We start from the raw sequence: 13,779 nt of genomic DNA on the forward strand, positions 1-13,779 counted from the left end.
CGAAATATGGTTTCTTCCAAAATTGTGAAAAATTATAATATGCTTTTATAAGCATTGCAATGGCAATAATCATACAAATATCTTCATTTAATATTCAATAAATATTTCAATTTTATTTCTAAAGAATTTATTTTTTATTATATTATTCAAATATTTTTAACATTAATATTTCAAATTTTTTGCCAATATTTCAAATTTTTATTTTTTCAATATTTATCCTTTACATTCATAAATTAAAATATTTAATTTTTATAAATTTCTTGAAAAAAAAAATTTGTTAATACTCTATAGTCAGTTTTTTTCATACATTATACTCGCTTAAATCTAATCAATTAAATAATTTTCCGAATAAGAAAATTTTGACTCAAAATGATTTGTTCAATATCAGACTAGAATTTTAACTATATTAATATCAAGATGATGAAATCTAATTTTATATCAAATATACACTCATATATTTTATACAAAAATAGTACACATGACAACTAAATATTCTAATTCAAATTATTTAAAAAATTATTTGTACCTATAAATAGAAGACAATTCTTAGCAAAGTAACACACAACAACAGTAACAATAATAAATCAATTTCATCCCTCATAGCTTAATAAATAAATTTCTTCTGTTCTTCCTCATTTTTAGCCATGGTTAGAAAGAAAGTTAAGTTGGCTTTCATGAAAAATTGCACTGAGAGGAGAATCTCATTTAGAAAACAACTAAAGGGATTTTTAACCAAGGCTAGTGAACTCAACACCCTTTGCGATGTTGAATTGGCTACCTTAGTCAATAACTCTTACCATGATGAACCTGAGGTGTTTCCACTCATGAAACTGCTACCAGCCTCTTTACAAAGTTTGTCGATCTTCCAAAGGATAAGAGATCAGAAAACATGAAAACACATGAAATGATAACCGGAGAAAAGGATCGAGAAAAATGACAAGGAACTTGAGAAGGTAAGGAAGTCCTCATTTTTAGCGATGGTTAGAAAGAAAGTGAAGTTGGCTTACATGTAAAATCGCACTAAGAATCTCATATACAAAACGAATAAATGGATTTTAACCAAGGCTCGTGAACTCAACACCCTTTGCAATGTTGAATTGGCTACCTTAGTCAATAGCTCTTACCATGATGAACCTGAGGTGTTTCCAATCATGAAATTGCTACCGGCCTCCTTACAAAACTTATCAATCTTCCAGAGAAGAGATCAAAAAACATGAAAACTCATGAAATGATAACCGAGTAAAGGATCGAGAAACTTGATTATAGAATTTGTGGAATATGGCTTTTATTATTTGTTTTCTTTATTATTGATAGGAATTCTCTTGTTAAGACCCTATGAATCAATTAAAACCTCAGATTCATACTAGAACCACGATGATGGAACTTGAGAAGGTAAGGAAGAAACAATAAAATGGAGTACACAAACCAGATGTATGGATGGTTGAATGGTGAAGAGATGCCCAATAATAGGCTCCCAGAAGATCTTAATGATATCTGTTATGTGATTAATAAACACCTCAAACTGATAAATGATTGGATCAAAGCAAAAACTCACGAAGAAAATTCTACATCAAATGCTCCTCAACCTATTGATGCACTAATGGGTTCTGGTCGGACCAACTTCGACATGCAATGGGCTCCTCTTCTGGTCCCTGTTTATGTTCTAGTACCATCCGGGATTCTTCTTTTGGTTTCATCTACTATACCCAGTGGGACCAACTTTGAGAGGCCAAGGGCTCTTCTTAATCTAAGTCCACTATCGATGATTCCTCTTACGACTCCATTGATAATTCCTTCAAATGCCCCTTCTCAAATTCCACAATTCATGTTCCCTTTGAGGAATTCTCCTCAAATGGTTCTACATGTGGATCTTTCGCAGGTACCTTCTTTGTTATCTTCACAAAGGTATCCTGAAATGGTGTATCCAATCCTTCCAACAACAATAGCTTATCCAACGCCATCACCAATGATTACTCCTCCAATGTATAATTTAGTGTTTGGTCCAACGGCACCACAATTAGACATTTTGATGAATATCCCCCCAATGAGTGCATCAACATCAGTAGGTAACGATGTTGATGGATCATTAGGGATTCCACGGAGTCCTTCATTTTCTGATTTGCTGAATTTGAATGATGATGAGATAATGACTTTACTTGATGATACATCATTCAACATTAATGTACAAGATCCAAATTACCACCACCACAACAACTTATAAGGATATATGATCAATGTCTACTATTTATACCATTATATAAGTCTGTTAAGATCCATCTTATTGGAGTATATTTATACTTCCAACTCTAATTTCTTGCTTTGTCAAAAAGGTTGTAATTTTTTTTCTTACTGAATATGCTTTGTCTAGTTTTTTTACATAGAAGGTTGATTAAAGTTATTCTTCATATTTATCTAAGAAAATACTTTATGTATCGAATTTTTCAAGCAATAGTGCCTGCTTGGTCAATCCAATTATTGTCATCTCCTTAGATCAAATCTTGCTAGTAAGAGTTTAATTATAAGTAGATCTGTCTGCACTTCAATTTCAAAATAAATTTCTAAGCATTACATTAGTTAAGAGTTATCATATTCAATATCTCTTAAGTCTTTAGGGATATCTACAAAGTGTGATCATTGCCGCTAAAAATACATATATAGTGATAATTGAGTTATTATCGTTAATTAATTGTCGCAAAAAATCATTTTTGATATAGTGTACTTACTGTTTGTGTGGTTAGTTAAAGTATGAGAACATTATAATAAACACTAAATATATTACTTTCCGTCATTTATCTTTTGATTTTAACATCCTTAATCGAGTTGTATAGTTTCCAAAATTTATAATCTGATGGTAAATAAAAATAAAATGATGATGAATGAATGTTTAGGGGAGAAAATATTATTTTCTTAAGAAATTAGAGAAGACATTTAATCCAAATATTGCTAGGTGGGTTGAAATTTTTTCGCTCTACTAATATTTTTTATTTATGTGGTTTAACTATTGAAGGGCGTACTTGTTTCTTCGATATATTCAAATGCTTCAATCAAACATTATTTTCCTCGGATAATTTTTTCAAAATAAAATATATATGAAAAAAGAAAACGTAAAAGAGAAAAAGAAAAGAAGTTATACACATATATAACATTTCTTTGTATCAAGATTAATAATTATTGTCCTGTGTAAATAATGTGAATCACTCCAATTTTTGGAACAGAGGATATGGTATTTGGGAGAGAAAAGTCATATTTATTTTTCCGTTTGCAATGAGTTCAGTGGTCATAAATATACGCTTTTTCCTAGAGATAATATCTTTTTAAATTTTTATAAAATTTGTATTCTTACCCCTCTCAAGAGTTGTCCCAACTTATTTTTGGTCAGTTGGTAAAGTTGGTTTGATAAAAAATTAAACTATTTATTTAACTACGGTTAGTTAGTTAATGGATATTTATAAATTATTTAATTTAGTTGATAATAATGGATCAAATCTAAATATATTTAAAATCCAATGCTATTTAACCCATATATATTAAAATAAGTTAGTTTAATTTGTCACTTTTAATATCTAATTAATTAAAAAAATAAAATCAAAGAAGAGGAAGAAACTAACCTTGCGGCGTCGAACAAGAGATATGAAGGACGTCAGGTAAGCAAATACCTTCTAAGTTTAAGTCTTCTGTGAGCATGCATTAATTACTCCGTAAAGGAGTAATATTGTAGTGTGAAGATTTTGGGTTTAAAAATAAAAGAAAATCATTGATGCAATGTTATGTGAAATTACTAGTGATCTAATTTGAGTAGGGAACTCTGCTTAGCCATGTAAACTCTAATTTTTCTATGTTTTATATCTGAGTAGGGAACTCTGCTTAGCCATCTAACCTTGGGTAAATGTTGTGCTAAAATTCATATGCCCAACTCTTTATGTTTGATTCCCACCTTACCATTATATAGTGAAACTTTACCCCCAACATGTTTAATACTTACATAAATAAAAAAAACAAAGGGGCATAGAGATATTATGAACAAATAAGTCACAGTCTATGACACTTAAGAAAATCAGCACGAAAAGGCGCTACAAGTGAACCTAATAGACATATGAAATGTGGACGATGAGAACATAAACATATACTATGTGAGTTGATGAATTATAAAACATGAGACACATTTGATAAAAAGGACTAGAGTAACACATAACACGTGATTACTAAAGCTATGAGAACATGTAACATATAAACAATCATACTACACACAGTCATAAAAGAAAGTGCCATGAAACATGAAGTAGCGAACTATAACACATCGATATGTGGTACACGTGAATAAGTATACATATGAAATAGGAGAAGTGAGCATATGACACATGTGTAAATGATCTATGAAAGCATGCCGACAAGTAATTTGTGACACATATAACCCAAGAGAGAGTAATTTAAGATGCCTATAGCATATGCGACACTAATGTACTATGCACATAAAATATAGACAAATGATTCGTAGGAGTAATCGCTGAAACATAACATATAGGCCAAGGCACTATGAAACATATGATAATAAGTGAGGATTCTATGAAGTGTATAACACCCAGAGGCAATTGGTCTATGACTTATGTAATATGTTAGAAAATAATCCATAAAGGCTTATGACATATGAATAAATGAGCTATAGGACATGTAGCATGTATGATAATATAAGCAGCTGAAGCCTTTGCAAGCGACAAGTCATTCTATAGAACATCTTAGTCTTTCCTTAAGTGCAAGCATACTGCTGCTGATTCTAAATCGAGGCTGAGATAGTTTAGGCTGAGATAGTTTTGCTTGTGTTTCTATACTCACATCAAAGCTCACACAATTGATTCCTTCATGTTCTCCTTTTTAGATCCAGAGAATTCTTCATTTAAGTGTTCCAACCATTGGAACTTGGTCATCTTCAGTGTCAATCTAAACTCTGAGGCCACGATAGAGGAGAAATTCTTTGCAATTTGTGTGTAGGTGTAATATTCCGAAAGTCTAAAGCCTAATCTAGAACTTAACATGAGAGTCTAAGAGTTGTAACCCTGTTTTTAAGTTAATTATAATGTATTTAAATCATTTAGGAATTTTTAGAACCAAAACGTCAAGGAACGTTCCTGACGTCTGGAAACTAGTTCGATGAGGTGCTAGTGTGCCTTAGCCTATTTGACTAAGCTTTAAGAGTCGAAAAATGATGAAATTAGGTTGTAAGGTGTCGAACACGTATCAGAGTTGGTTTATAGTCGAAACGTCCGGGTACAACTCCCCAAGGACCAATCAAGGACCCTTGAGGAGGACCCTTGCAATTTGACAAGCTTCCAAAAGGCAGTATCCAACGATGGATTGCAAGCGACGGCTCGTGGTCCAACCAACGGGGCGTCGATGGACACCGTCAATGTTCACCTAGCCAATTTCGTGGGAAGTCATTTTGGACACTCCCTGACCAAAACGACGACTATACAGGACGGACGGGAACAGTGCCCGTCATTTGACAAACGGGCCATTGGTCGTGGTCTCGTCTGTCAAGACTGTTTTTGCTGAACGTTTTAAGACTTGATAAATTAATTAACTAGGTGGTTAGTTAATTATTGAGGGGTTAAGGAATGTCTAATTAAGTTAGTTAATGACCTATATAAAGACCCTAACCTAATTAAACTAACCTAACCCTCATAATTTCCCAAAACCAAATTGCTCTTCCTTCTCTCTTCTTTTTCTCTCTCAAAAGAAACCCCATTGAGGACCAAGCAAAAGGTGGGCTCTAGGGCTGAAAAGGATAAATTTTCTCCATCAAACTTCATCAATTAGTAATATATGAGATTCCTTTCACCTTTGGGATCTCTTTCCCCCAAGGCTCCTCCAAATTGATTTCAAATATATGAAATTCAAGTGGGTTTACTTCCAATACGAAGTTGATCATGTGAATTGATTTTTTTATGATTCCTTTTGGTTATTATGAGTAGATTTACACGTATTATGGTTACATTATACTAATTCTTGATGCATTGACATAGTTTTTGGAAGATGACCTTTTTTCCTTAACCCTAGGTTGTGATCTTGAATTGAATTATATTGTATTGGTGTAATTGGCTTGTTTAGTGTGTGAATTACTATTTTATGTTGTTATCATGCTAAATTATGAGTATATTGTGATATAGTGTAATCCAATTATGCTAGTTCTTGAGTAATTGACCTAGGTTGTGAAGTAGATTGTGAATTTGACCTAAGTCTCTAATTTTAGGCTATGAACTAGTGATGAATTGTTGTGTAGTAGTTCAATTGACTTCATTATTATGTTAGTTACTATTGTGTGATGATATTATGCCATTGTTGGGTTGAATTGGATGGTTGATGGTAAACCTTGATGATGACATTGTGAAGGAGATTGGGTAAGTCTTATGATCTCTATTCTTTACTTCAATTATGATTACTTGTGAATAAGTGTTGATGTTGTATTGAAGTATACCTTATATTAAGATTGATAGGATTGGTATGATGTTGAATTTAAATGTCTTGAACTATGGATTGTGAGTTTTTTTTGGATAAGATGCAAATGTTATAAGGATGGTGAGAACTTACCAATGTGCCTTATTATGATGTGACTATATAAATGTGCTAACCTCACATGCATGAATTGTAATGAAAGGAAAATACTCATGCAATTCTTATTGAGCTATGATGATGACGATTATATAAGGGATAGAGCCTATGACCTATATTAATCTATGATGATTAATAAAGGATTAAAGACATTTCAAAAGGGACTCTAGCTTAGCACCGGGTGAACTAGAGTGAGAAGTGTCCCTTCCCATATCGGGGAGGTAGGATCAAAATCTACTCATGAGATTGGAGACTATAATTCTTGTAGCATAAAGAGGGTTCCAACTATATCTCCTAGTTCTTGAACTATGTTGCCCCCATAGGAATACTAGCTAGTGGATCCACCTAGATGCTATGTTCATGTTTTGGTACTACCTTGGCAAGTAGTCCGCCTTCCTTCGGCGTAGGGTTCCATGACATTAGATTCGACATTAGCTCATGTGGTCTATGTCGGTTAAGACTGTAACATCTCGTATTCTAGACAAACTGAAATTTATCTTAAAAAAGCAAGGAGAAACAAATTTGAAAAAAAATGGGGGAAAATCAGGAAAATTTCCAGATTTCAAAAGTGGATTATGGCCATTTTCAAAAGACCATAACATCCAGCTCAGGAGGAGTTTGGGTGAGTTATTTATATGGATGGAAAGCTCCTTGGAAGATCTTTTCAAAGATTCCAAGCTTGTGAATTGACGAGGTTGTATGAGTGAGATATGACATTCGGAAGATGGGTTTTTGAGCAAGGAAAGTTCCAAAAACCGGATTTTGTGAGGGTGTTTTTATCTTTTCCTTAAGTCAATTGATTATTTCGTTTTGGAGTAATATGTTGGGGTCTAAATTGATCCCATTCAGCCTATGCACTTAGAAAAGATACTAGGGTTTTGAAAGCAAGAAGAAAAGAGGATAAGCAAGAAGAAGACGCGAGAACACCAAGTTTAGCTTCGTGGATTTTCATCGGGGGTGATCCCTAACAAGGTGTGTGCGCTCTTTTTTTTTGGGTTACTTCACCCACACACCAATTTCATTCAAATCAGTCAATTTCATGAATTAACTCATGTTAGAGGTTGGAATCTTGAATGAAAGTTTCACGTACTTGTTGATTGGATTCTTGTTGATCGTTGTTAGTTGTAAACCATATTTTAGGACTGTTTTCGGGTCTAAATCATTGGGTAATAAGTTAATCAGGGATACTAAGTGTTTGGGGTGGGATCCATGGAAGTTTGGGAAGGTTCAGAGATGAAAAACAAAGAAGAAAGTCGGGAAACTCATTAGGGGGATGCTGGGGCGGCACGCCTCCAAAGCCTCTCAGAGTGCCAGGACCCCCTGGAGACCCCGTTCTTGCCATATCTTTTCGTGATAGTTCCTAAGTGATGTACCCCTCATTCCTAGTTGATTCCAACATTGTAAGGTACATCTAAACATCATGAAATCATCCATAAACATGATATCATGATCCTTGAATCCATAATTCACTTCAAGGAAAGTAAGGTCAAAGTCAAATAAGTTAAGAGCCAAGTCTAGAAGTTAAGAAGCAAGGCAAGGTAAGGTGGGATCCATGGGAGTTTGGGAAGGTCAGAGATGAAAAACGAAGAAGAAAGCCGGAAAACTCATTGGGGGGATGCTGGGGAAGCACGCCTCCAAAGCCTCTCAGAGTGCCAGGACCCCCTGGAGACCCCGTTCTTTCCATATCTTTTCGTAATAGTTCCTAAGTGATGTACCCCTCATTCCTAGTTGATTCCAACATTGTAAGGTACATCTAAACATCATGAAATCATCCATAAACATGATATCATGATCCTTGAATCCATAATTCAATTCAAGGAAAGTAAGGTCAAAGTCAAATAGGTTAAGAGCCAAGTCTAGAAGTTAAGAAGCAAGGCAAGGTAAGGTGTGATCCATGGGAGTTTGGGAAGGTTCAAAGATGAAAAACGAAGAAGAAAGTCAGAAAACTCATTGGGGGGATGCTGGGGTGGCACGCCTCCAAAGCCTCTCAAAGTGCCAGGACCCCTTGGAGACCCCGTTCTTTCCATATCTTTTCGTAATAGTTCCTAACTGATGTACCCCTCATTCCTAGTTGATTCCAACATTGTAAGGTACATCTAAACATCATGAAATCATCCATAAATATGATATCATGATCCTTGAATCCATAATTCAATTCAAGGAAAGTAAGGTCAAAGTCAAATAAGTTAAGAGCCAAGTCTAGAAGTTAAGAAGCAAGGCAAGGTAAAGTTTTTTTTAAGTCTTTTACAAATATTTTCACTTTGTTTTAAAGACTTAAAGTTCAAGTCAAGTAAATAGTTGAGTTGATATCTCAAAATCTATAAGGAAAATAAGTATTCCCTAAGAGTTAAAGTTTCAAGTTATGTAAAGAGCAAGAGTTTGGTTCATTTCTCAAAAGCTATATGGGAACTAAGTATTCCCTAAGAGTTAAAGTTTCAAGTTGAGTAAAGAGCAAGAGTTGAGTTTAATTATCAAAAAAGATATAAGGGAACTAAATATTCCCTAGGGTTCTACATGTGTTTCACATTTGAGTAAAGAGGGGAACTAGAAGTTCCAAAAGAGTTTGAACTAAAAGGGGAACATTAATTTCCAAAAGGAGCTTTTTAAAGCCAATGGGTTCAGTAAATTATCTCAACCCAAAGGAAGGAAGTTTTATTAAAAGTATGAGCTAAAGTACATTTTTGGGAGTAGTATTGAGCACCGATATGGAGATGAGAGTTCATATTAACTCAAGTCTCCATTTAAACCATGTAGCCAACATGAGAATTGACATATCATACTTTTTAGATGATTACGTAAGGAGATCTTGTGGATCCACTAAGTTGAGTAAGGTCTGATACCGATGGCAAGGTGTAGGATGGTCCTCTTTCAACGTGAGGTAAGACGTTGTATCATCACTTAGGCTCATAGTGATGGTTTTCAGTTAGAGAAACTCCCACAGAGGCGATATTACTTTCTTATACAAGTAAAGTTGAGTTTGTTATTGCATTTCCTTTAACAAACTATGTTGTTTTCACTGTTTTATGAGCTTTATATATATAAAAATATATACATCTTGCATATGATTTAAAATGCTTTATATGTATGTCATTTGAGTTAAGTATACTCTTGAGTTGAGTAGAGTCAAGGTAAGTTCGTCTAATTCCTTCAAGCTTAAGTCGTTGTTTAGTTATCCATCTCGCATACTCATACATTCAATGTATTTATCAGTTGGCATGCATCGTTTCATGATGCAGACACAAGTACCCAGGATCAACATGCAGGGCTTCGTTGATCCAGATTGAGCTTCAAAGTTTGTGGTGAGCCTCCTTGCATTTTGGAGGACATCCTTTTCATTTCTATATTAGCTTAGTTTTTGGATGTTGTGGGGTCTGTACTGACATCACTTTCTAGACAGTTTAGAGGATTCATAGACTATAGTATTTCAGTTTGGAGTTATTTTCAGTTTTTAAGGCTCAAGTGTCATTTTGGCCAAAGTTATGACATAACGTATTTCCCTTTTATTATGTTTTACTCTTGTCAAAGTTGAAGTTTGGCTTCCGCTGATTTAAGTAGTCAGGTCAAGGGTTCACTTGAGGGCCAACAATGATCTTCGAGTGTCAGTCCCGCTCAGGGTGTAGGCTCGTGGCTTGACAAAGGCAAGATGTTACCAAAAGGTAAAATGAAGTAAAGGAATGAACTCTAACTAGGATGACCTAAGGGGTTTAGCTTAGTTTAGGTAGGGGTATGGGACTCTACCTATACATTGCACTAGTTAGCCTTGATGGAGGTCTTAGACGGATCTTCTTATATATGTATATGATTATAAATGTAAATTATATATATATGATGATCTTACATGTTGATAATACTATATGATGTTAATTTCACTTATGAACATCTTTTTGGTATCTATTCCTAAAGTATGATGCTAAGTACTCTTAATGATATGCTAGGTGAAGTTGGACATTGTTTATGGTTCTTGTTGGGTTTACTTGATTGAGTAAGGTTATGGGGCTTTGCTTAGTCATTTCACTAGTCTTAATGAGGGTTCATGAGTAATTGTCTTGCTTTGGTTATGATGTTATGAACTCTTATACATACTTTTTGATATTATAACTTGATGATAGAGTTGTCTTGATTATGTGTTCTATTGTGTTGATATGCATGTTGACTTGACTAGACTTAGTATTGTTGATCTTGTGATGTACATGGTCTTGACTTAATGAATATGTCTTATTGGTTGGTATGGGTTTTTGAATGTGCATAAGGATTTTCAAAGTAAATTGCATACTTTAATGAATTTCCCTTTTTAGCATGATTTTATGTTGTGTGTGCATATGGTCTCATACTTACTACAAGTGATTTTCTAACCCCATTTTCTCCCATTTTCCCCGACATTTTAGGTTCCGGTCGTTGAAGGCTTGTGAGGACTTTTGAAGGAAGACTTGGATTCTCATTCTCCAAGTTGGGTCGGTCCTCACTACTTTGAGGACAATGCCACTTTCTAGCATTGGATATTGATTAGTCTTAAAGACAATATGTTCATTCCTTTCATTTGAGTACTAAAGATTGTATAGCCTATATGTGGCTTTTATCGTATTGATGTATGGGCTATGCCCAATTGTTATAATCTTGTTTAGATGGTTGTGCGTGTGTGTGTGTCTGTGTGTGTGCGCGTGTGGGTGGGTGTGTGGGTGGGTGTGTGTGTGCGTGTGTGTGTGTATGTGTGTGCGTGTGTGTGTAATCTTCTTATAGAAGAATCTATGTATATTCAATACGACTATATTATGTGTATGCGAGAGGTCTATGTAAACCTCATGATAGATAGAAGAAAAGTTTTAAATTTTTTCGCATTTTAAACCTATGAATGTAATGATGTAAGCTAAGAGGTAAATGTCAACTTTGTCTCAATGTATGGTACCTTATGAATGTTCAAATAAGCAAATGAATAGTTGAACTTGAAGGCACTATGGTATATAAACTCTTACCTAAGGGTAGGCACACACACATGTCAAGTATATGTAAATTTGGGATTTTATAGATTCTGCGGTTTAGCCACTCTGGGCTTAGCTAGACAGGTACAGTCATGCTGATAGATTTTCCATAATGACATAATAAATGGGGTACTCTGACCCATTTCCCATTCAAGTAACCAAATAAGAACAAGTATCACATGTTTAATCATCCTATCTCTTAGTCAAGCTTTGATCAATAGTGTGGGCATACATAAAATTAATTTGGTAGCAGCTTTATTTAGCTCTTGAGAGTCTATACATATGCATAATGAACACCCATTCTTTTCTACGCATGATACTGGTGCATCCTAGTTTACAACATTAGGATCGATGTATTTTCTATCAAACTGATCCTTCAATTTTCCCTCTTGTCTGGAATTCAATTTAATACTAAAATGTTTTATATATCTGATAAAAGTTCAAAATGTTCATTGGGGGATATTTTTGGGTTCATCTTTACAGCTAGTTAAGGTTGAAGATTTCTTTTGTCACATTCTTAGCATGCATAATCTATGTCTCCTTCAGTAACATATTCTCATACATATATGTAATCTTTCTTTCTTACCATCAGGAAACTTACTCTACTCATCTCCCCGCAGCTAGGATCCCTGGTTTATATACACACTTGTTCTATGGTATTCAAATATTTTTCTGCTTTATTCATATGTAACTGATCACTCTCCTGCTACTAATTAACAGATACTATGATTTGTTCTACTTTGAATATTCTATCCGATCATAACTTATATTTGCTATTCAACATTTTCAGCCTTAATCATTGATCACATCGTAAGCCTATACAACCAAAAGACAGATCACAATGAGAAGATATTATGCATCTTATACAAAACAATTGAAAAACTTACCACAGAGTTTTATAACCATAAAAGGGATCTACATGTTTTCCTATTCTAGGTGGTCATACTCGTATGTACATATCTTGTAAAACCCAAATACTAACATACTAGGAAGGATATATAGAAGAATTAGTCCCTATCGTCTAACTAGGGATATCTCTAGTCAATACTATTGTGGTATATTTTCTTATCATATCATCCTACTGCCACATCTTTTTACTGATAAAAACTACGTCATTCCTCAACTCTTATCTCTAATCTATGTAACCTTGGAGGTTATATGTATATTACTGAGGAGGTACTGAATATCATCTATATCCTATAACCATTGCATGAGTCATATGGAGGACATCTGAAATTCAAAAACCAATTGTATCCTTCGAAAATGTTGCACTAAAAATTGTTGCAGCCATATTAGTTGAACTGGGAAACCAATCTTCATGTAAGAATATAAATATCTCCCTTCATATCCAATTTTGGCGAACCAGGTGATGATACAAGTGGTACAAACCCAGCTGGTAGATGCAAGTAACACACAAACCTTTACAAGCCCCTTATTTGTGTCTAACAGCGTATCCAAAGGGTAATCCTAGACGAGTTCTACTAGGCCCTAATTTGTAGACCCTTTCCTTAAAGGTTGCTACCTTTTTCCTCGGGCATTAGCTATGGTAGGCATGCTGCTCTAGACGGCATAAAATAGAGTATTAGTAGGAACGAACTTCTTATAACAGAACTCTATTGCACGATTTGAATTTTGAAATGTCACATTTCCTAAATGTCCAAATTATAAATGTGGCGCGCAACACATTCATATGCAGAATTCTACTAGACACTGCTTCATAGACTTCCTGAGACACTTGAATCTGACACTCTGATACCATATTTTGTCACGGCCCAAGATAGGGTGAGACAGACAAGTAGCTTATGAGCTATCTATACAAATGACCTACAATGAGAAGATGAATCACTATGCAAAGTAGAAATATTTCTAAGAAACTACTATACTAAACCTCCAACTATCCAAACTCATATAAATGACCACTAAAATAATAATACATATAACAGCTTCACCATGTCTATGAAGCCTCTAGTAGAGAATCTATGTCCGTTCAATTATCAAGTGGCCGGGACAGGACCCCGACATACCCGAATTATAGTTGTAAATATAACCAAAAAAGAACTAGACACATCATAGGTCCAGTTAAGAGTGGAGGTCACCATTTCCGCGATTGGATACACAAAAGATGCCTGAGATGATCATATATGTCCTACATTTATAGTGTCACGACCGAAATCTAAATCCCAGACGAGACCAGCGTTGT

The 13,779-nt window shown here is 34.5% G+C and overlaps 1 pseudogene; it reads left to right on the forward strand.

Annotated features, from left to right (window-relative positions):
* The first annotated feature begins 626 nt into the window (after window positions 1-626).
* Window positions 627-2,221, forward strand: LOC114078379 (annotated as a pseudogene).
* Window positions 2,222-13,779: the final 11,558 nt, after the last annotated feature.

This window comes from Solanum pennellii, chromosome 1, assembly GCF_001406875.1.
Source record: "Solanum pennellii chromosome 1, SPENNV200".
NCBI lineage: Eukaryota > Viridiplantae > Streptophyta > Magnoliopsida > Solanales > Solanaceae > Solanum > Solanum pennellii.